Here is a 24,087-nt window from a genome sequence, read left to right on the forward strand (position 1 = left end):
CCAAGGCCTATCCCCGGTCAGCGTTTTGTCTCTGTATTAAATACTGTTAGTGGTTTTAAGCCCTTCCTTATTCTTATTTCAATAAAATAAAAACTCCTGTGAAAGAGGATTTCCAGAGGCATTAGGAAACTACATTTAGGTCCAATAATGCCCAGGTTGCTCTGCACAGATTAGATTCACTTTTCTTTTACTCAGCCATTCTTCAGAGAGGTTAAGAAATTATGCCTCTCTGTTTTTTTATGTCTGGTAGAAACATTAATGATAACAATAATGATAACAAGTAGTTACCATATGCCAGGTTAAGTATTAATCTAAGAACTTAACATGTATTTCTTGCTTGATAAGAGTCAGAATCATAACCAGTATGATTATGCCCCATGTATAAGCTAGGTGCTTTACATACATAATTCAAACCTCAAAACAACTTCTTAAGAGAGGTATTTAGAGATCAGGAAATCCAGACACTGACAAGTTAAGAAAAGTGCCCAAGATGATATAGGTGGTAAATCATTTAATTTGGATTTAAACTCAGATTCTCAATCCTTTTTCATGTAATGTAGTTGAATCAGTTTTCATACTTAAAAAGCATTTGGTCACTTACCTTATTTCACTTTGACAAGAGCCTCTGTGGAAAGAAAAGAACATACTATTACCTCCACGTTAAAGGTAAGGAAAATAATATGGAAGAGGGTAAATAGGTTTCCCAACTTCACACATTAATGGTAGAATTGGCCCAGAGTCCCCTCTTTCAGACCATTAATATGATACCTTTTTTCTATCGACCCACCCCATAAAAGGTGAGATCATGTTAAGATTATAGTTTTAAATCCTTCCACTCAAACCAAACCTTCAGAGGGTCATCATCCTTGAATTCTTAGTTCCCACATAGTCATTGTTTATACCTAGTCTAATCGCGGTGAGGAAAGAGGCAGTTGTGAAATAGCCAAGAACCCAGAGCCTTAGTTTGTGCCAGCAAACAGTGATCTTCAAAGATAGACAGAGTCCTCAACAGTTCTACATTCCAAACCACACTTCCCAATAAAAATGATCCTCCATAACTAGTTCCAAAGTAAGCTTGAGGCCTGGATCCCAGGCCATGAGTTCTATGGGAGGGCATTATCTGTAACCCGCCGGAAATTTGGCAAATTGTTTAAAGAACCCATCTCCTTCAAGCTGCCTTTGATGGCAAAGCCAGATGGGCTTCTCTGGGCACCAGCTGACCTGCTGCTCACCTCTTGCAGGCCTCTCTTCTTCTGTTACTCTTCCCCTCCAGGTCATAGTTCCCTGCACAGATGCCTCTCCTTGCCAAGAAGTTAAATGATCAGATAAACATGCTAATAATTTTTCTAGGCAAATAAACACTATGTCACTTCAGGTCTCTACAAAATTTCCTCCAACTATTTGACAGCCCTATTCGCTTACAGAGTTCTTAAAAACTTGATGCAGGTTTAGCTCAGATTCTAACTTCAGATCTCTGTTGGCTCGCACTTGGGATCTGTTCTGTCTTCCATCTCCAGCTGGCCCACTGTTGTGCCCTTTCCTCTGGAACTAAGACTTCCCAACATTCGTCTCCACATTCCTCACACTTAACACTAATGGAATTTATAGCTTGCTAGTTCAGCTTTGTCCTTAAGAGCAAGCAAAGGGGTATCTGGTTCAGGGCCTGCCTGCTAAGTAGGAAATAGCCAAAGCCCCAGTTTTTTACCTTTTTTGCCCAATTTTCCCTTCCTTTGTCCTCCTCCTCTATTTGAAAGACTTGTCTTATAGAGCTCTCTGCTTAACTTTTTTTGCACCCCATGCTTGATCACTGCCTAGTTAAGGTTCAGCAAAAAAAAGGCCTAAGGAAAGTTTACAGAATCAGACTCTTTTCCCTGCTTCAAGCTGCTCACTAGCAGTCAGTCCAGTAGGAGGTTTTTGAAAGATGCATTGACTCTTTTAGACCACTGGGGTAAATCACTGACTATGAAATGACCTGTAAAATTGGGTAAAATTCTATTCCACTGCACTGATGGTAGTGTAGACGCCCCTAAGAGTCCACACAACTTCTAAGAGTTCCTGAAAGCAACTTCAACAAAGAGAGGACCTCATCAAATCAGTGTCCGCTCAGCCATCTCCTTTTCTATGGATAACAAACACGTTGAGTCATTTACTCATTCATCTAACATACATTCTTTGTAGCCCTGCTCAGAGCCAAGTATGAGATAGGTGCTGAGGGTACATCAGGCAAACCCAAAAATAACAATGGTTCCTGCCTTCAAAGAGTCCCAGAGCCTGAGGAGGGATGCAAGCCTCAACCTCCATTTCCTTTTCTGGTGGCTCGACCCATCCCGACCAACTACTGAAGACTGGAAAAGGATTGTTCCTCTCTCCTCATCTAGCCCCTCAGCTCCTTAGGCAGTGAGACACACACAGAGATATACCACGTGCAAATTCCCCTTCCCTCCCAGTGTTCATCATTTCTTAACTGCTAGGCATCCCAGTTATCTATCCATAAAATAATAGGTAATATTTAATGTCAATTTTGCTGGGTCGTTGAAATTAAGAATAATGAAAGTAAAGTGCCCGGCACACAGCAATTGCTCGATAAAGAATGGTAGCTATTTTAATAAGAAATGGAATGAGATACAGTAGTTGTCCAATAAGTAGTAGCTTTAATATGGTAGCACTTTGTCCTCAGTCGGAAATGCAAAGGGCTGATGTATCAAGGTGAGGGTTAATGGATGTGGAGGATTATTTTCCTGGCTCCTTTTTCATCCTGTATCACGCAAACCCTGTCTGTGCAAGCTTTTCTGTTCTGTCCTGAGGAGCTCTGGGTGTGTCTGCTCCTCAGGCTGGCCAAGCCCTACCTGCTGAAGTTTCCTGTGTAGCCAGAGGTCAAGCAGTTGGCAAAGTCAAGCCAGCCAGCTGCTGTGAAGTGATACTTCTGAAGGAAATCCTGGATCGGTCCTGCAAGGGAGTTGCAAACTGCAGCCTGGATTAACCCAGGCTGTTCATCAGGACGTCTCAGCTGCTCATCCACTCTCTGCTGGGCAGCTGGGCAAAAACTCAGGACCGCCACTCCCCACGGCCCAGCGGGGCCAGAGGGAGCAGTGGGGATTCCTGATCAGTGCATGCTCTCTTTCCCAGAAGAGGGATTAAGCGTGCCTTGACAAAGTTTACTCTTTCATCATTCTTTCTTGGGGAGTGAAAGTGGGCGAGGAAAGGGACCACTCCTCCCCCCATTAAAATTCCCTTCAAACTGCTCCCTCCTGCCGTCACACACTGCCTCTGAGCAAGCACACCACTGGCCCCAAACGGGTCTGTGTTCTCGGTAAGATAAGGTGAAGATGCCAGCCTCGGAGGGTTGCTATAACAAGTAAATGAGAAATCACAAGTGGAAGCACTTACCAAACTGTGTGGCACTTGATAAGGACAGACTACATCCAGTTTTCCCTTTTTCTTAATAATGTTGTAAGGCGGTGTCGTACAGTGTGAGGAAAATGAGCCTATAATTTGCTATCAAAACTCTCCTATTTTAGGTGAATTCAAACTAGAAGGAAAAAAAAAAAGGAATTCATTGGCTCAGGTAGTTAATAGGCATGACTATAACTAGAGGCTCAAATGAAGTTTGCAGAGTCCTTTTCTCTCTCGCATAGCTGGCTTGGCTCCAGTTCTTGGCTACTGCGTTCTCTCTTGCAACAGACAGCATCTCTCCATGTGGGAAAGAAGACCGTCCTGGGAATCATGACCCGAAAGGAAGAGGTGCATACTCTCTCCCAGTGCCCATGTATTGTATCTCATGGCTGGACTTTGGCCCTTTGTGGTTCATGTGCCCTTTCCTTATCAGGAGTCAAACTATGACCCATAGGCCAAATTCAGCTCACATCCTGCTTGTGGACAGCATGAAAACTAAGAATGGTTTTGTCATTTTTAAACGGTTGGAAGAGACACAAAAGGAGGATAATATTTCATAACACTTGGAGATGTTTTGAAATTTGGATTTAAGTATCCATAAATTTCAGTTTTATTGGTCACACCACACTCATTCATTTATGTATTGTCTATGTCTATTTTCCTCTACAACAGTAGGATGGGGTAGCAGTGACAGAGACAGTATAGCCCACAAAACCTAAAATAGTAATATCTGCTCTTTACAGAAAAATTGTGCAGACCCTCCCTGCCCTAGACCAGTCATGGTAAACAAGAAGACAGGTCCCTCTAATTGGCCAGATCTGAGTATTGCATCCACCCCTCTAGCTAGGAGAAAGATAAGGTAAGAAAAAAAATAATAATACATTATCAATTTGTGCACTCACAATGTCAAGCAGTACTCAAGCACTTCACTTGTATTAATTTATTTAATCTTGGCAAGAACTTTTAGTATTCCCATTTGATGGACAAAGAAACTAAAGCACAAGAAGGTTATGCCGTCTTTCCAAAATTACACAGCTAGTAAGTGGTAGAGCTGAGATTTGGACCATGCCAGTTGGTCCAGAGTTCACTCTTTGACCAGGACAGAGTCTGTTCTTACAAAACAATGTGGGACGGGGGAAAGGAGGATTTCCCTGCTTAAAGAGAGGTGCTGGGGAAAAAAACAACAGACAACCGTAACAGTGTGAGATCAGCATGAGTTTGAACATCTTTTACTTAACTTCTTAGAACCTTATTTTTTTCATCTAGCGTGAAATAGATGAGATCTGCCCTTTGGGGTGGTAGTAATGGTGTTAGTTAACATTCATTTAGCATGTACTCCGGGCTGATACTAAGTACTTTATGTATGTTGTCTCGCTGAGTTAAACCAAAGCTTAGAAAGGTTCCAATAGGAGCCTGGTAAAGCAGTGCCAGGGCCTCAATAAGAAGCTAGCTCTGTCCAACCGAAGCATCTGGTGCATAACTAATGCATCGCACTGCCTCCCGTCCAAGAGGATGAAGAGAGGTAAGATATCAAATGCACACATAGTGGAGAGTCTGACACACAGTAGGTACTCAATTAAGGTTAGTTTCTTTTCTTCCTCTTTCCTGACTTTTCCCCATTCACCTTATGGAGATATATATGAGCAACGAATCCGTACGTATCCTTGAAGAGTCCTTTTGGAGAGTCTTTTAAGTAAAAATTTAAAAGAATGTCCCAAATCAGATCCCAAGGCTTAGTCACTCGTGATGTCAAAAAAAGCAAAGCAAAAATAGTAAAGGTTCAGAGAAGGGCAGTGAAAATAATTTGTGGCATGCATGGCAGAAGATCATGCCATGAAAAGAGGAATTCCAAACCCTGGGATTATTTCATTTGGAAAGGAAAGCTCCCAGAGGCACAATGTTTACAGTATAATAAGCTGACAACAGGTATAGGAAAGACTAATCAGAACCTGGTATTTACTTTTCCCCTAAAATACAAGAACCAGGCTGTTTAGCGCATTGTATAATAGCCGTGTCACCTTCCACTTTGGAACACTATCAAAGTGAGCTTTACCCTCCCTTCCTTCTGACCACGGTGCCAAACCACACCTCCAGTCCCAATCAGTACACAAGACACTACGCTCTACACGTACAATTCAGAATCTGGAGATTGCTAGCTGGAAGGCATACTGGGGCCATGCAGTCCAGCCTCTTATGTTATAGATGAAACGGAAGCCGAGTAAAGGGAAATAGTTCATCCTAATTTGCATGGTGAGTTCATGGCACCTCTAGATTTAGCTTGCCCTTGAAGTCAGAGGAACTGGATTGAGATCCTGGCTACACCTAGATGACCTTTCTGAGACTCAGTATCCCCATTTTTAACATGGTCAGAGGATCAAGTAACAAAAGGCCTAATTCTCCATACAGTGTCTTATGTCTTGTGGCTTACTTCCCAGGTTGGTGTTTTTTCCTCTGTCATTCTACTCCTTGGAATAGCCTGATGTAGGAAAAGAGCTCAATGCTGGATTGTTGGGAAAAAAAAATTGGAAGATGCAGGTCCCCCGCTCCCCCCTTTACTTCCCCTCACCAACAATAAAGCACAAACTTCAGAAGAAACAAACTTGAAAATGGTGAATGCCAGACTCAAGAGACCCTTCCTGGAGGGGAACCCTGTGGTCAGATATTGGCCAGGGCAATCCTTGAACAACTTGGTTGCCATCCAAGCCTGTTTTCAGTGGGGAATAAAGTTCATGTTTTGGAGGCAGTATCCTTGACTTTTTTATCCTGTTATTCAAATATTTCCTAATAATCTTTAGCATTTATACACTCAGGAGACCTTGAAGGAAAAGGATGCAGGACTCCAGTCTTTTTTCCTTCCTTTTGCTAATGAATAGATGTTTTCTTTCTGAATTCACTGGCCCTATCACTCTCTATTTTTTTTTTTTTTACACTCAAATAACCCTACAAGAATGAAGTCAAATAGCAAATGGGAAACTGTAAGTTACCAAGTTTTGGTTTGGATTTACTGTTATGGGTGCCTTTTCATCATGAAAAACCTAAATAGAGAGGAACTGAAACTTTATCAAATACATACATAATGCATAAATTAGCTGACATAAGTGTAGGTGTTGCTGGTGCCACCTATTGGTCATACTGTAAGACTGAACTATATGCAGTATTGTTGGTCATGAAAATGAATATGAAATGGAATTTATGCTGTAGCCATGACAGTTATGTATTTCATCAGGCTGGCTGAATGCTGAAATGGAATAACTGTTCCTTGAACATTATCTTTAGTCACAGCTGTTTGGAAGTATAGGACTATTTTACTATGTGAGTTTTGCCCTGGTTTACTCATCAATTAAATGTGTAGAAAGGAATATATAAGGAAGCATAATCTCTTGGAACTCTTGAGATTAATGGAGCAACACTCTGATTCAACTGATTTTTGTGTCTTGTGATTCAGAAGTGGGGTAGGCGCCATGCCCAGATCCCTCTAACCAGTCAGCACACCCAGACAGTTTACCTGAGCTGCTGGGAGAGTTCGCCAATCACAGCTACCGCCTCTCTGGGGAATTGCCCTGGGCTACTAGGGAGCCATCTTGACCAGATGGCTATGTGCACACACACACATGCATGTGGTCTCCACAGCCAGTGGCCAGTAACTGACTATCATAAGGGTACAAAAAGCCAACCCTCCTAACCTTCAGGCAAGACAGGCCCTGTGGTGCAAGTTGTGCTCCAGAGCTCCCCATGGGATCAAGCTGAAGCAAGACTCCAGTGGAAGCAAATTCTTGTCTTCCCCTTTCCCCGTCCTATCCTGTTTTTCTCCTCCTTTTCCTTGAAAACACCCAAAAAACACTTAACACAACTCACCTAGACTCTGTTTCTAAGGATCCTGACCTAAGACAAGAACAATCCCATGGACAAACGTATCTTTGTAATGATGAAAGTCAAGCAAACAAAACAGCCCTTTGGGTCATCAAATGTAACTTTCGCGACATGCTTGAGAGGCAGAGCTGAACCAAGTGAACTTCTCCACAGGCGGCAGGGCCAGACTGACAAGACAGAGGCAATACTGCCCTATGGACTGAAGACCTGGGGAACAATATAAAATATATCTTCGAAATGGCACTATGCCTGCATTTTCTGAGAAATGCATTTAGTTTTAAAATAGTATATCCGTGCTGGCATTAGACCTAGTGCTCCCAGGGGCGATGAGGAATGACCTGGAATTGGAGGGCTTGAGGCTTTGCACATTTCTACATCTGCTGGAAGAGCCAAGCCTTTAAAAAGGCTTTATGCCAAAGGAGAAATTTGGGGAAAGGAAAAACCTTGGCCAGAAGGCAATTTTGGAAATCTCCTAAGAATTGCTGGTTGATTTAATTCAGTTAGAAGTTCCAGCTGTTTCTCCAGACGTGGCCATGTCAAGTAAGCAGGGAGCTTTGCGTCTAGTTAAGCCTGATTTGAATTCCCCTCCAACTTACGAACTCAGTTTCCTCATCTGCAAAACAGGGATCATAATATTTACCTCCCAAAGTTTGAGGGGAGGGGTGGTTAGAAATAGTATGTCTATTCAGCCCTGGTATATACTAGTCAGTGAATAAAGGGCAGCTATTTTCCTGCACTAGAGCTGTAGCATCTAGCCTCTCTCATTAATAAAGGTAATATTTTTGGCTTATTTATGCAACTTGTTTTGACCCCACTGGGAAAAAGGATTCTGTTTAATGAGGTATCTACTGGGGAACCCCAACAAGCTATTTTAATTTTTTAAATGAATCCTTAGATTATTATAATTCTCACTTCATGAAAACCAAGGCAAGGGTCTATATAATATAAGGCCATCCCGTATGGCTGAGCAGATTGTACAGTGTACAAAGATGTCCCAGTGTGGGCAAGTGAGCTAAAATCTAGCCTTCCTTTTTTCACCAAGCAATGAATCCATGGGCAGTTTCCACCCAGAGGGGATAACTCTACTAATTCTCAGAGAATATGGGCTAGAAGCAGCCCTGACATTGTGCATGCCCTTTGCTCAGGGTTAAGGTCCTTCCTGTTGCTAGATGGGATCATGAGGACTTCCTGAAGAGATACATAAGCATTGTGCTCTCTAGACCCCACTTCTCCCACCTGCATCCCCTACCCTCACAGAAAAGGACTGACAAATACATTTTAGGCCATACTAATTAACTGGCAGGGGTCTCCTCAAAATACAGTGCCTTGCTCAGATGTTCCTATATCAGTAATTCTCAAGGTAGGGTCTGAAAAATTACTGACACCATCATCTGGGACACTTGACAGAAAATGCACTTTCCTGAGCCATACACCAGACCTAGATTCTAAAATCTTTAGAGATTAAATTAAGGAGAGCTGTCGAAATAATTTGAATCACTTCTTCACAGGCTTGCTGATCATGAAGAAGGCTTTCCTGGTCAAGAATTCTCTTCATTTCAAAAAGTCTACATGGGCGTCATGATGAAGAGCTGAATGTTCCTTAGAAAGACTCTTCCTCTTGGAAGAAGCCCAAAGATACAAACAGGCCTTCAGGAAGGCTAGATTTTAGCTCAGTTATAGGTTTCCTTTCCCTTGACAATCTCCTTGTACTTTGCACCCACTAGCCCCAACAAATACACAAAATATACCTCAGAGAGACCTTCCTTCTCTCCCCCTTTCTTACTACTGACTTACGGTATATATAACATATTCTCCAGCAGCCAGAGGCAGCTAGGTGACAGCTATCTATCCCTAAAATTCTTGTTTGCTTTTTAGAATCATATTTAGCATTTTCTATTGCTCTTACTAAATTCCTGGGTTCCCCAAGCCCTTCCAAGCAACATTATTCTGTCCTTGGTGGTAGTCCTGTCAGAGAATGTCCACACGTTAGGTTATTAAGTTCATGATACCCTCAATATAGCATAGGCCTTAGATAATAGCAGTAAACACATAAGCACATCACTGTCAACATAAGATTTGTCAATCAAGGAACCAAACTGAGCTGCCCTATAATCAACAACTCAGTGGAGCTACACATCTAGATTTGTGTCAAGCAAGCCTGGATCCTTGGTAATTACTTTCAAGTGAGCAACAATGAAGAACAAACCCATTAAAAGATACAGTCTAATAGGTATCCCTATGTTTATCACAGTGTTATTTACAATAGCCAAGATATGGAAGCAAACTAAGTGTCCATCAATAGATGAACGAATAAAGAGGATGTGGTACATATACACAATGGAATATTATTCAGCCATACGAAGAAAACAAATCCTACCATTTAGAACAACATGTATGGAGCTGGGGGTTATTATGCTCAGTGAAATAAACCAGGTGGAGAAAGACAAGTACCAAATGATTCCACTCATTTGTGGAGCATAATAACAAAGCAAAACTGAAGGAACAAAAGAGCAGCCGACTCACAGACTCCAAGAAGGGACTAGCGGTTACCAAAGGGGAGGGGTTGGGGAATGTGAGGGGAGGGAGAGAGAAGGGGATTAAAGGGCATTATGATTAACACACATAATGTAGGAGGGTCATAGAGAAGGCAGTATAGCACAGAGAAGATAAGTAGTGACTCTACAGCATCTTGCTATGCTGATGGACAGTGACTGCAATGTGATGTGGCAGGGGGGACTTGATAATATGGGTGAATGTTGAAACCACAATGTTGCTCACATGAAACCTTCATAAGATTGTATATCAATGATACCTTAATAAAAAAAAAAGATATAGGCTAAGAAACATTCAACACCTGTGCTAGGAGCTGGAGCTACAGGTCAATTAATCATGGTCTTGATTTTCAAGAAATTCCAGTTTAGTAGAAAAATGCCTATGGAAGCATTCTGTGACAAACAAAAGACTATACCATTTAAACTTTATCATTAAGGAGAGAGTTTTGTACTTTAACTTAGATGCTGAGAAGAGAACTAATGTTTACTGAATACCATTTTATTTTCATAACAATCCTACTGATTTGATTCCTGGGTCAGCTATGATGCCTTTAGGTGCAAGGAATAGAAAACACAATTAAAAGTGACTTAAACAAGAAGAAAAATGTATTATCTCACTTAACCACAAGTGCAGACATGAGGATAACTGGGATTGATTAATTCAGTAGCTCAGTCATATCTGCAAAAACCCAGGTTCTTTCCACCTTTCTGCTCTCTCATTGTATTTTAAGTGTTCTTCAGAAAAACAGAATAAATGGGATATATATACAGAATTAGGGATTTATTATGATGAATTGGGTATGGGGGCTGACTAGTCCCAAGACCTGCAGGGTGAACTGGCAAGCTAGAGACATGGGAGAGCTGATGGTGTAGTTCTAGTCTAAAGGCTGTCAGGCTCAAGACCTAGGAAGAGCCAGTATTCAGTTTATTGATTACTTTCAACTTACAGTGGATTTTGAAGTTTGAAGACAGTCCTGATGCCCCAGCTTCAAAGGCAATAAGGCAGAAGGAATTTCCTCATTTCAGGGGAAGGTCAGCCTTTTCATTCTATTTAGGCCTTCAACTGATTGAGTGAGGCCTACTCACACTAGGGAGGGCAGTCTGCTTTACTCAGTCTACTCAGTCTATTGATTTAAATCTTAAACTTGCCTAAAAATATTCCCACAGATACACCCCGAATAATGTGAGACTAAATATCTGGGTACCTTGTGGCCCAATCAAAGTGACACATAAAAAAACTAACCACACGTTCATCTTCAGCATTTGGTCTACACCCTTTTGGATAACAGAAAACAGGTCCAGTTATCACACCCTCAAACAACATTCAAGAACTGAAGTAAGAAAATGCTGAAATTTTTCCCATATTCTTTCTAAAAGTTAGGGGAAATGTTCCAAAAGATGAGCCCTCCATATCTATCCTCCCCTAATTTCTACTTCTAACTTATTGGCTAGAACTATGTCATGTACCCATTCCTAAACCAATCATTTACAAGGGGAAAGATTTGCTACCTGCCTCCATCCTTCTTCCTCTGAAGCACTTGACAGCCAGATACATTGTTGCTGGAAAGGAAGGTTTGGATGGGGCAAGTAGTAATGGGGGAGGCTATTGGCTAAATAACCAACAGTGTTTCTGCCATAATTTCTATTATCTTTATTTTAAAGATATGGACACTGGAGGCTCAGAGAGATTCAGCTGGTCAGCACCACATACCCAGCAAACTGTTAAGTCAGCAGTTCCAATCGTATCTCTCTGGCTCTAATTTGTCTGCTGTATTTGAAGGTCTATTTGTGGGTAGACCTTACTCCATCCTGTACTGTAACCTTGGGAAGTGCTTTAATCCCTCCAAATCTTCTTTTCTGACACTGATAAATAGACATAATCATAGTCCTTAAATTTCAGAGTATCATATTAACTTGGATAGTATATGTAAAGTACTTTGCCTTTTACAAATCGTCCTCAACTTACATGGGGTTATGTCCCACTAAATCCATTGTAAATTGAAAATAACTAGGTAAGTTGAAAATGTATTTATTATACCTAACTTACTGAATGTCATAACTTAACCTAGCCTAATTTAAACATGCTCAAAATACTTCTATTAGCCTCCAGTTGTGCAAAATCATCTCACACAAAGCCTCTTTTGTAACAAAGTGTTGACTTTCTCATGTAAGTGATTGAATACTGTACTGAAAGTAAAAAACAGAATAGTCGTATGGGCACAGAATGGCTATAAGCATTTCAGTTGTTCAACGTTTTGACCATGCAGCTGATGGAGAGCTGCGGCTTGCTGTCCCTGCCCAGCATTGAGAGAATGTCTTACCACATATCACTAGCCTGCAAAAAGATCAAAATTCAAAATCTGAAGTATGGTTTTTACTGAATGTGTATTGCTTTTGTACCACGTAAAGTCAAGAAGTCATAAGTCAAACCATCGTAAGTCAGGGACCATCTGTATCTGCTGCCTCATCACAGTATAAAGAACCACATATTTATTGTACAACTCCAAGGAGCACTATTCACCTAGGATAAGGTGTATTATGTCCCTGGAATTTCACTGTACCATCACCCTTACTAAGGGGTATAGAAAACTCACCTCTAGAATGAGGAGTGAAGAGTTCTGGAATTTAAGTCCTACAACACAGGCAAGTTTTAACCCAATACTACAATAGGTGAAGGAGAGGTTACAGAATTTTTCAAGCCCAATAATAAGAACCTCCACAGATGTATATCTTTAATTTTCACAAAAGCCCTAGGATGATACAGAAATTTTGTTATTGCTTTTGTTTTTCCTGCACAGAGTTACTATGGTGGAGCTTAATTCTAAGAAGGAAATAGTATTTCCTGATTTACTTGCTGGAAGATATTGTCAGTCATTTAACACCCTTTCCCCAGGTGTTAATTTCCCTCACATTCTAAGTGGCAAGGTTTTACCATGATGTAGTAAGTGCTAATCTGTGAAGTCAGAAGGCCTGGGTTCTGGTCCTGCTCTGTGCCTACTTAACAGTATCAAAATGGATAGTCAGTATTTCCTTTTCTCTCTGTACCCACATCTATGTGCAATAAGGTGATGAGGTAGTTGCCTTAGCATTTAAGAGTATCTTCTGGTCTTTCATTCTATGGGCCCTATAACGCCTACCATCCTAGCCTCACTGGGATACTTCATTAGCAGGGAACCTCAGCTCATCCCTCAAGGGAGGTTTAAACAGTCGCAGAAGCAGAAATGAGAAAGTCATTCAATACAATTTTCTGAAACATGATGTTTGGACAAGAAGGAAGGAAAAATGGGATGGCTAAGGTACGGAAGGGACTGGTCACTGAAGGGCCCTCACCCATAAGATGGCGAACCTCCTGCTTCTCTTCCGGGTCCTCAGTTCCCGCCAGCGCCACCTGAACTCCAATCACCCCTTGCCCCCTTAATCCCAGCACCTAGCCAATAGCCACCAGCCCCGTAGAAGTGACACCACAATCACCCCATGCCCCTTCCTATATAACCCAGCACCTTTCCCTAATAAAGCGGAATTCTCCAGTGAATTGCTGCTGTGTGTCGCTCCTTTCCTTTCATTGGTGCCAAAACCCGGGAGACGGGACACCCCAACTGGGCCCCGTCTTCCCCCCGACACCAGCGGCAGCTTGCCCTCGTCCTCTTTTTCCGGCGCTGGCTCCTCACACTCACCACTCCTCTCTGGCCTTTGGGTAAGTTTTCCCCCGGAGCGGGCCGCTCTTCCCCGACGAGGAGGGAGCTCTCCCCGCCTTAGGACTTCACGGCTGCGGCGGACCCTCAGCTCCTCCTCCAACAGCCATAAACGAGGTGACTCCTTTGCGGATGAGAACGCTCCCTTCCCCCCCCTCTCCTTCCATTCATTCCGCCGAAAATTCCTAGTACTGGGTTCCTCGTGACTCCGGCACTCTGCCTTCTCAGAGAAGTCTGGGTGACGACCACACTTCCTAAGAAACCGACTCGTATACGAGTTTCCGCAGACCCCCAAGGATCATCGGGGACGCCCTTTGTCTCCTTGCCGTCTGCTCCCAGTCCGAGGATCTCCGTTCGTCTTCCCCTGTTTGTCTCCTTCTCTGTCCTTTAGCCATGGGAGCCTCCTCATCCCTCCCTGGAAGCTCACCTCCTGAATGCCTGCTCAAGCATCTAGCCACCCTCTCCCTGACGCCTGATATAAAACCAAAACTTCTCCGTAAATACTGCTCCCAAGATTGGCCACCATACCCCCTAGACAATCACAACCAATGGCCCGCAGGGGGAGTTCTTGATCCTGACATCACTCGCGATCTCTTTAACTACTGCCAGCGCCTGAAAAAAATGGAAGGAGATTCCCTATACCGAGGCTTTCCCCCTCCTCCTCCCCCCGCCTCCCCCCAAGTTCTCCTAGCCTGCAAGCCGTCTCTCCCCCGCAGAAGCCTCCTGTTCACTCCCTTCCCCCTCCTCTCCTACAACAGCCCCTCCCCCTTCCTCCACCACCATCTCCTCCCCCACCTCCCCCCCCTGCAGATCAAGCCTGAGCCTTCCAGCCCCCCTCTAACTAAGTCCCAGGAGCCTCCTCCGTCTTTGCCCCCATCACCTGTTTCTCCCCCACAGACTGAGCCAGAACCCTTCAGTCCCCCACCGCCGTGGGTCTCTGCTCTTGAGATATCTTTGCCTGCTGCTTAATAGCAGGTCTGAAAAACACAGCTCGTAAAGTAGTCAATTTTCAAAAGCTCCAAGACATAATTCAAAGGAGGGAGGAGACTCCCTCTGAGTTCTTAGACAGACTCACTCAAGCCCTATTACAGTTACCAGCCTGGACCCAGAAACGCCTGACGGGAGACATGTCCTTATGACATACTTCCTAGCTCAAAGCTACCCCAACATTAAAGCTAAACTCAAAAAGTTAGAACAGGGCCCCGCTACCCCACAGACTGAGATCCTAACAGTGGCCTTTAAAGTCTTCCATAACCAGGAGGAGGAGAAAGAACGCCGTAAACAAAAGGCTGATCAGGCCAATTTCCAAATGTTGGCCCAGCTGATAAAACCACAACCTGGGTGCTCCTCTACAAACAAGCCCCCCCCGGAGCTTGTTTCAACTGCGGACAAGAAGGACACTGGTCAAGGGCATGCCCCTCCCCCAGACCTCCTACCACCCCATGCCCCAGATGCCACAAAAAGGGCCACTTGGGGTCTGATTGCCCAGCCACCCGAAGGGGAGGCTGGACGAACAACCCCCATCCTAAGCCCGCCGTAGTGGGGCTGGCAGAAGAAGACTGACGGGGCCCAGGGGCTTCTCGCCCAACCATTTCCATCACCAAACAGGAGCCCAGGGTTACTTCAGTAATAGACGGTCGCCCCATCTCCTTCCTCCTAGACACAGGAGCCACCTTCTCAGTCTTGCGGGAATACCGGGGCCCTACCACGCCTGCCATTACTCCTATAGTCGGGGTAGGAGGTAAACAGATTTTCCCATTAAACCCCCCCCTTTTATGCACAATCCAGGACAATCCCATACCTTTCTCCCACTCCTTCCTGGTTATGCCCCAGTGTCCCATCTCCTTACTAAGATGGGACATCCTTTCTCTCCTCCATGTTTCCATAACTATATCCACTCCCACAGCCCCCAGTTCTCCCTTTCTGATGGCCCTCATAGCCGACGACCCCCCTCTACCCAATGAAAGCTCCAGTTCCGCCCTCATACACCCTGTAAATCCCAAAGTTTGGGACATTACAAGCCCCTCCATGGCTCTATGTCCTCCTGCCTCTATCAAATTACGTGACCCCTCTCAGTATATCTGTCAGGCCCAATACCCCCTAACCACTTCAGCCCTCATAGGCCTCCAACCCATCATTCAAGATCTTTTAAACAAAAATTACCTCAGACCCACTCACTCCCCATTTAATACCCCCATATTAGCTGTTAAAAAAAACCAACAGATCTTTCCGCCTTGTCCAAGACCTTCACCTCATCAACATGGCCATCATCCCTATCCATCCCTTAGTCCCAAATCCATACACCCTTTTATCACAGATCCCTGCCTTGTCCTCCCACTTCTCAGTCCTAGATCTCAAAGACGCATTTTTTTTTCTATCCCTCTGGACCCCTCCTCCCAAGATTTTTTCACCTTCACCTGGACGGACCCATACACAAGACATCCTGAACAACTCACTTGGACAGTTTTGCCACAAGGCTTCCGAGTCCACCTTATTACAATACGTAGACAATCTTCTACTCTGCAGTCCCTCGTGGGAACAGTCTCAACTTGACACTGCCTCCCTACTTAACCTTCTAGCTTCCAGAGGTTACTGGGTATCCCCCGTCAAAGCTCAAATCTCTTCCCCTTCTGTCACTTACCTCGGATTTCTTCTATCTCAACAAAGAAAGTCCATAACCTTAGACAGAAAGCAGCTCCCCTCTGACCTGCCCGTTCCCAAAACCAAGACAGAAATCCTTTCCTTTCTAGGCTTGGCTGGGTATTTTATTTTTATTTTTTTTAGATAATTATTTTTTTATTGAAGGGTAGTTGACACATGGTATTACATTACATTAGTTTCAGGTGTACAACATAGTGATTCAACATTTATATACATGACAATTCTAGGTACCAGCTATCACCACACCAAGCTGTTACAATATCTTGACTATATTCATTACATCCCGGTTACTTATTATTTTACCATTGGAAGTGTATACTTTTTTTTTTTTTTTTGTGAGGGCATCTCTCATATTTATTGATCAAATGGTTGTTAACAACAATAAAATTCTGTATAGGGGAGTCAATGCTCAATGCACAATCATTAATCCACCCCAAATGGCTGGGTATTTTAGAGCATGGATCCCTAACTTCTCCCTGTTGGCAAGCCCCCTATACGACCTCAGCAAGGGCCCCCCTGAAGAACCATTATCCTCCTCACCCCGACACTCCTTCATTAAGCTCCGTGGAGCCCTTGTGGAAGCCCCAGCTCTCCATCTTCCCGATTTGTCGAAGCCCTTCTCATTATACATTCATGAGAGGTCCAGTCAAGCTCTAGGAGTCCTAGGCCAATATTATGGCCCATCCTTTGCCCCAGTAGCTTATCTTTCCAAGCAATTAGACCCCACAGTTCAGGGATGGGCCCCCTGCCTATGGGCATTAGCCGCTGGACAGCTCTTGCAGAAAGAAGCTCATAAACTGACATTCGGGGCGCCCCTTACCATTCTGTCCCCACATCACCTAAAGGATCTCTTAACCTACAAAAGTTTACAGACTCTCCCTCCCTCCAGACTCCTGACCTTACTGTCCACTTTCCTCCAAAATCCCATTCACCCCCTTTGCCATCCATACCCGAATCATGACTTTTTCCTCCTTTACTGCTCCCTCGCTCTCTCTCGCTTTTTTCCTCATTCCTATTGTCTTCCCCGCCACCCCAGCCTCCTTTGTATGGCGATTCAAAGTCAGACAGACTTACACACAGCATCAAACAAAAATTACTGCCCTCATTGCCACATCAGACTGCCCTCTGAAAGGCTGCTCCGAGCCTTTATACCTCCACTTTCCTCCCTCCACCGAAGTGTTCACTAGCAGCTACCTTTATTCTCCCTACCTCTGCTTCCGCTATGACCAAAAACAAGCCTGTTGCAGGCGATGGCCAGACACCTACGGGGATGTCCCTACATGTCTTGCATCATTCACTACATGGGTAACTCCCGGTACCCACAGTATTACTCCTCCAACCCATTCTCTTCAATACTAACAAACCCCTTCCTCACCTGGCTGTGACCCATTGCAGGCCCTATAATAATCATTCTTCTCGCCTGTCTCTTCTTACCTTGTATAGTAAAGTTTATCAAATCCCAAGTTGGTAAAATCTCTAATCAAACTTTCAACCAGCTTTTACTCAGGAACTACCAGCTTTTAGCCACAGAAGATCCCTCACCCTCATGTAACCTCCTCACCACAGGCTGAGACGGACCCCTCTCTCCACTGGAAACTGTTCCTGGAAACAATGGCCGCAGACGCCTGGCTTCTGGCACCCATATCCTCTTGGCACCATTGGAATCAACAAGTCCTCGACCTATGGTTACAGGGAACCTTCATTGATTTCCAACCTGAAGAAGTCCTCATCTACTCGTGCTTACTGTGGGGAGTCCTATCAACCCTTTCCTCCCATTCCTCAAGCCCTCACTCCCTTCTCCGCCCCCGTTCAGCAGGAAGCAGTCAGAGAGAAAGCAACGTCCACAACCCCATAGAGGAGAAAGGGGGGAATGAAGGGCCCCCACCCATAAGATGGCAAAATTCCTGCTTCTCTTCCGGGTCCTCGGTTCCCGCCGGCGCCACCTGAACCCCAATCACCCCTCGCCCCCCTAATCCCAGCACCTAGCCAATAGCCACCAGCCCCGTAGAAGTGACACCACAATCACCCCATGCCCCTTCCTATATAACCCAGCGCCTTTCCCTAATAAAGTGGAATTCTCCGGTGAATTGCTGCTGTGTGTCACTCCTTTCCTTTCAGTCACTCTGAAGGGCAGGCAGATGGGGCAGGTCTAGTCGTCCTTAGTTAGTGGTGCTGTGTGGCAGTATTATTGAGAAAGAGAAAGGGCCTGGTTATACCGAACAATCTGTGATCTAGCGGTCTGATGTCTGAAGTCACAGACCCAAGAATGGGTCTGCTGTTGTTTACCCATAACCTGGTTTCCAAAGCAATCCTAGTTTTCCCGAGCAAGGAGGTGGAAGGAAGGCTGTGATGTGGTGGAAAGAGTCCTGGAGGAAGGGTAAAGGATATCTAGTTCTAATCTTGTCTGGGATAAGTCATCTCCACCCACTGCATCGCAGCTTATTTATCTGTTAAGTGGAGTTCTGCAGCAGATGATCTGGAAAGTTCCTTCTAGGTCTCTGATAGTCTAACAGATGCTATCAGCTGCTACTGTTTCCTTGCATGTGTCTGAAAGTTGTTTTCTTAAAATGTGTCACTCCTTCCTGTTTTAGAATACGAATGAAACCCTAGGTATGGATTCTTCAAGGCAAAAAGAGCTAATGGAGAAAAAGTAAGGCAGGAAGGCCAAAAATTCAAAGTCTTGAAACTGAAAAATTGAGGGCTCCTGAAGGAAATCAGATAAAAAATGCAGGCATGTGGAAACTCCCAGGATGTAACAAATGAGTGATCCTTAGTGTCTGCTGTGTTTGGGGGAGCTATTCCAGTGACCTTACCAGTATACACTGTTAAGACTCAATAAATAGTTGCTAACTGATTAACTTTATTGTCACAGCCAGGCAAGGCACTAGCTGATTACCAAAGGTTCCTTGCAATTCCAATATCCTATGATCCATTTTGTGCCCAGAGGACATTGTGTAGGCAATAAAGCCATCTGCAGGAGGATGCATAATGGTCGAAAGCACAGGCTGTGGAGTCAGGCAGACCTGTGATGCAATAGCAACCCTGCCATTTACTGTGGGACCTCAGGCAAGTTTCTTAATCTCTTTGGGACTCTGTTGCCTCATCTGTAAAATGGGGAGAGTAACAATAGGTACTACAGGTTTGTTCATTTAACAAGTATTTACTGAACACCTGCTTGACACCAGGGATAAATGAATAAATAAACAGCAAAGACCCTGTCCTCCCGGAGATTTCTTTCTAGCTAGGAGAGAAAGAAAATTTCCAAAAGCAATTAAATAACCAAGACAGTGACAGACATTGATGAATGCCATGAAGGAAATAAAACTAGGTTAAGAAGCAAGTGACAAAGGGAAGGATGAGACATGAGTGCTCAAGACCTCTCTGAGGAAATGACATTTGTCAGGAAGGAGCAGCCATGGGAAGATGGGGGAGAGCAAAGACCCTACAGCAGGAACCAGCTATGCATGTTTTAGGAATAGAAGGAAAGATCAGTGCAGCTGGAGTGTGGTAAGTAAAGTAGAGAGCATGACCAAAGGTGAGTGGAGATGTGGCCAGATAGTACAGGACTCTATAGGCCTGATACATTTCCTTCCAACAGCATTGGGAAACCACTAACAAGTTTTCAGCAGGAAAGGAACATGTTATGTGTTGTGTGGAGAAGAGGTTGTCCATGAGCAATTGTGGAGTGAGGCCTGGTAGGAGACAGTCGTCCAAGGGAGAGCTGATGAGGACTGGACAGCTGGTGGTGGTGGATCTGGACAGCAGTAATTCAGATTTAGGCTATATTCTGGAGGACATGCGGATTAAATGAGGTAATCTATGTGAAACACCTAGCCCAGGGTACAACAGAAGGGGCTCAATTAAGTGCTTGCTCTAGATAATACAATCTGGTGCAGTGGGCCAATTGCAACTCCATAAGTCAAAGAGGAATTTGGTAAATACTTAAGTCCACAGAGCAGTTTGGCAAACTAGTTCACCCACTCTTTTATTTATGTGCCGCTTGGGCAAGTCACATCTGGGGCCTCAGTTTCCCCATTCATAAAGTAAGAAATGGATCAAATGAATAAGAACCTCCAAATGAATAAGAATGCAGCTGCCAGAGCTAACATTCTGTGAATCCTTTTTTTTGGTGGGGGGGGGAGGCATATATCAGTTAGAGTTTGATTAGAGAATTCATTATGAGTAAGGCAGAATAAATCATTTTTAATAAGGATTAGACCTTACAAAACTATGGAAGCTGGAGAGGTACTCTATGCAAGGCCTTGCCTCTGTGTCTGGTTTTGAGCGCAAAGTCACCCTAGATCAGCCAGGCCTCCAGTCAAGAAGAAAGCAGGGCTCAAGGTTTATAAAGTTGAGGGCAAACTGGAACCCACAGAGACAGGCTAGATCCTCTGTCTGTCTGTAACCAGCTCTAATCCTGATGATGCAGATTACCTGCAGAGGCTAGAGCCCTTAGCCATGGAGCTACCCCTACCCCAGACCAGGACTCAGAGAAGCTGAAGGAGCAGACCGCGCACGTCCAGTGCTGCCCCATGCCAACAGGTGAGCCAGCGGATTAGACAGCATGCGTGAGCTGCCACTGTGCCTGGCACCAAGCACTGACTTACATAGCCTAAAATGCTGCTGCACTTCCACTAGCAGCTCCACTGTAGCTAACCTGACAGAGTCCCCTCCTTGTCTATCTGGCATTCATAAACACTTCTTTTAACCATATTTAACTTCCAAGTAAAGACAATAGCAAAATCATGCTACCTTTCTCCCCAAGAGAGGATCTAAAGTCCCTTTGTCCATCTTTGGGTGATACTCATTCTTTTTTTAGCTGAGTCACAATCCCCTTTGCTATCTTGTTACTTAATTCTGTCCTGGTTCCATGTCCTGAGTAACAGACCAACCTACACCTATAAGCACTGCAATACACTGAATGTTTGTCCCCCCCCAGCTCCCCAAATTCATGTGTTGAAACCCTAATCCTCGGGGTGTTGGTATTTGGCCAGGGAGGTTTTGGGATGCAATTAGGTGATAAGAGCAGAGCCCTCATGAATGGGATTAATGCCCTTCTAAAAAAGGGATGTGTTCCCTCATCCCTTCTGTCATGGGAGGACACAACAAAAAGACAGTCATCTGAGAACCAGGAAATGGGTCCCCACCAGACACTGAATCTGCTGGTGCTTTGATCTTGGACTTAATCAGCATGCAGACCGGTTAAAAATTATCTGCTTATAAATTACTGTTTGTAACTGGATTTCAGTTTATAAGCTGCCCCAGCCTGTGGTGTTTTTTTGTGGCAGTCCAAATGGGCTAATAAGATAGGCATAAAACAGTAACCATCATGGATTTTGTGTGTCAGGAACTTAGAAAAGGCATGGCAAGGACAGTTCTTCTTTGTCCCACAATGTCTGGACTAGGATCACTCAAACAGCTAGGGGTAGGAACAGCTGGGGCCACAGAATCCTCATTGCAGACTTGGCCTGCAATGGCTGAAGGGCAGGCTCATCTGGGACTATCAGCAGGAATGCCTACACGTATCCTCATTTGCATGGCAGTCTTCAGGTAGTTGGGCTACTTCTAAGGCTGCTCAGAGCTCCAGGGCGAACTTCCCAGCAAATAAGGTAGAAACTGCATGGCCTTTTGTGACAGAGCTTTGGAAGTCACCTAGGGACACTTACACCATACTCTATTGGTTGAAGAAGTCACAAGCCCTCCCAGATTTAAGAGAAGGGAACATAAACTCTGCTGGTCAATGAGAAGAATGTTGAAAAATTTGAGGCTGTTTTAAAACCATCACCAGGAACTTCATCTAGTTTAGTTCATGCCTTCCACAGTGGGTATCCAGTTCACCCTTTGGTCATTACTTAGCATCACTTTTATTCCTATTCATTTCTTACCTGTATCAACTGATGAGAGTTCTGCCTATGAGAATATTATTACAGGCCCTTCCTTTCCTTGCTTCCCCAGGTCCCTTGGAAACCCGCATACCTCATATAACCCTCATAGCTAAGCTCAGATTTCAATTTTTCTACAAACTTACTACTTACAGGTGATTCCCTGACATAACTCCTTGGCTGGAGACCTCTGTTTACCACCTATCTTGTGCCATTCCTAATTGCTTCAACTGACAATAGTGAGATGAGTGGTCAACTAGCCAATAAACAGTGATAAGTAAGTGTGTTGGGGAGATTCATGCAGTAGAGAAACAAGTTCCTAAATCAAACAACTTTAGCCAAGACATTATTCTACCTTAAAATATTAGGAATCGGCACAGTAAAATAGAGAAGGAAGATAAATGATTGGCAAAACATCCGAATTCAAAAGAAAGCTGAAAGCTCTCTCACAGCAGTGGCTTAAAGAATAGACTCAACCATCATTCTGGAACCAGTTAGGTTGTATTTTAGTGGTCACTTCTACCCAGCACATAATGAAGGGTCTCTTTTCCTGAAGAATCAGAGCATTTATAATTGGAATCATTCACTTATTTATTCAACAGTTATCTACTGAATGCTTTCTGTGGGTCAGGTAGTGCTCTTCCTTACTGTTCAGGAGCACAAAGGTGAAAAAGGTACAGCCTCCAACCTCAAGGAGTTGTGAAGGAAACCACAAACACACACACACACACACAAATAAATTATTGGCAATTTCTTATTGTTTGTTGCAGCTCCAAAGTGGCTGCATCTTTACTACTCAGAGAGTGCAGTAAGGGAGCTCAAGAAAAAGCACGTCACTATAAATGAGCTTGTTTCACTCTTGGTCTCATATCTTAATCTCCTCCAGTTTGAGTGTAAGCTCCTTGAAGGTGCAGAGCATGATTTACATGCCTGCATACCATCCAGAACCCAGCTCAGTGACATGTCCACTATGCCACCACTCAACATTTGTTTAGCTAAATTTGCATTCACTAAATATGGCTTGACTGATAAATGCTGAAATGAAATGAGGTTGTGGAGATACAAAGTGTGCATACATTATTTTCTGTCTCCTGCAAAGGCTCTTGTTTGCCCATCTATATGTTAAACCATCATTACCAACAAATAAGAATGTCCTACATACATCCTATGCCTGGTAGGAGGAACAGCAAGGCTTTGATTCCTTGACATGCAAGAGTTCAGTGTGACTTGATTCTTCTCTCCTGGCTCGTGGTGCAATGGATAAGATGGGGGTGTGGTTCTGCCACTTCAGAGCTGGTACTGAACCTCTTGGGGCCTTTGGTTCCTCAACTTTGAGCAAGATCACTGTTCCTTTCTGCTTTATTTCGTGCACACATTTTTGTTGTATAACTAGTTTGGGTGCAGGGGAAGATGCAGCACCTAGACCATCTATAAATGGATTGGGTGTGGCATGACTTCTCCCGATGCTTTTGTTTTCCACAATAAATTCCTAATCTGTATGAGGTGTTAGCCCCAGTGAATTTTCCCCTCAAAAACCGAGCAGGATGATAATGAACCACTTTCTTGCATTTTCTATCAAGAAACGCTTTGTGAGATCTAAATGTTCTGTCCAGATTCAAAGAAGCTGCTTTCTTCATGAGTGGTTGTAATAAGACTTTTCTTGGAAGCTACTGAATATGGATTAGTTGGATTCTTTTGCAGGAAATAAAAAGCAGGCTCTGGGGTGACTACTTCAGCACTTAATTGGGTTAGCAAAGAACTGCAAATGAGAGGTTTTCCTTAGGAGCGGAGGATGTTTATGGCCCCCCACCCCCTTAGGTGGTGGATTTCAACCTAAACACTAGTCTTCAAATGCAGCCTTTAATTTAGGAACCAGTACAAGAATCTATTAGAGCAGAAAAACATCAGGTTGAAAAATTAACACATCACAGGAGTTAATTAGAACCCAACCTCTCATGAGATGCAAACAGAGAGCCCTTCAGCTGCCCCAAAGTCCCCTGAAGTCATATTTGTTGCAGCTCCAAAGTGGCTGCATCT

General features: G+C 43.9%; 1 protein-coding gene across 1 annotated transcript in view; it reads right to left on the reverse strand.

Annotated features, from left to right (window-relative positions):
* Positions 1-24,087, reverse strand: part of LOC130685025 (neuronal PAS domain-containing protein 3-like) — a 48,460-nt gene that overhangs the window by 20,990 nt on the left and 3,383 nt on the right. The window contains exon 5 of the mRNA XM_057508191.1: positions 602-625. The gene's annotated coding sequence lies outside the window, so the exon portion shown is untranslated. The remainder of the gene's footprint in view (positions 1-601; positions 626-24,087) is intronic.

The sequence above is a fragment of the Manis pentadactyla genome, chromosome 9, assembly GCF_030020395.1.
Source record: "Manis pentadactyla isolate mManPen7 chromosome 9, mManPen7.hap1, whole genome shotgun sequence".
Lineage (NCBI taxonomy): Eukaryota > Metazoa > Chordata > Mammalia > Pholidota > Manidae > Manis > Manis pentadactyla.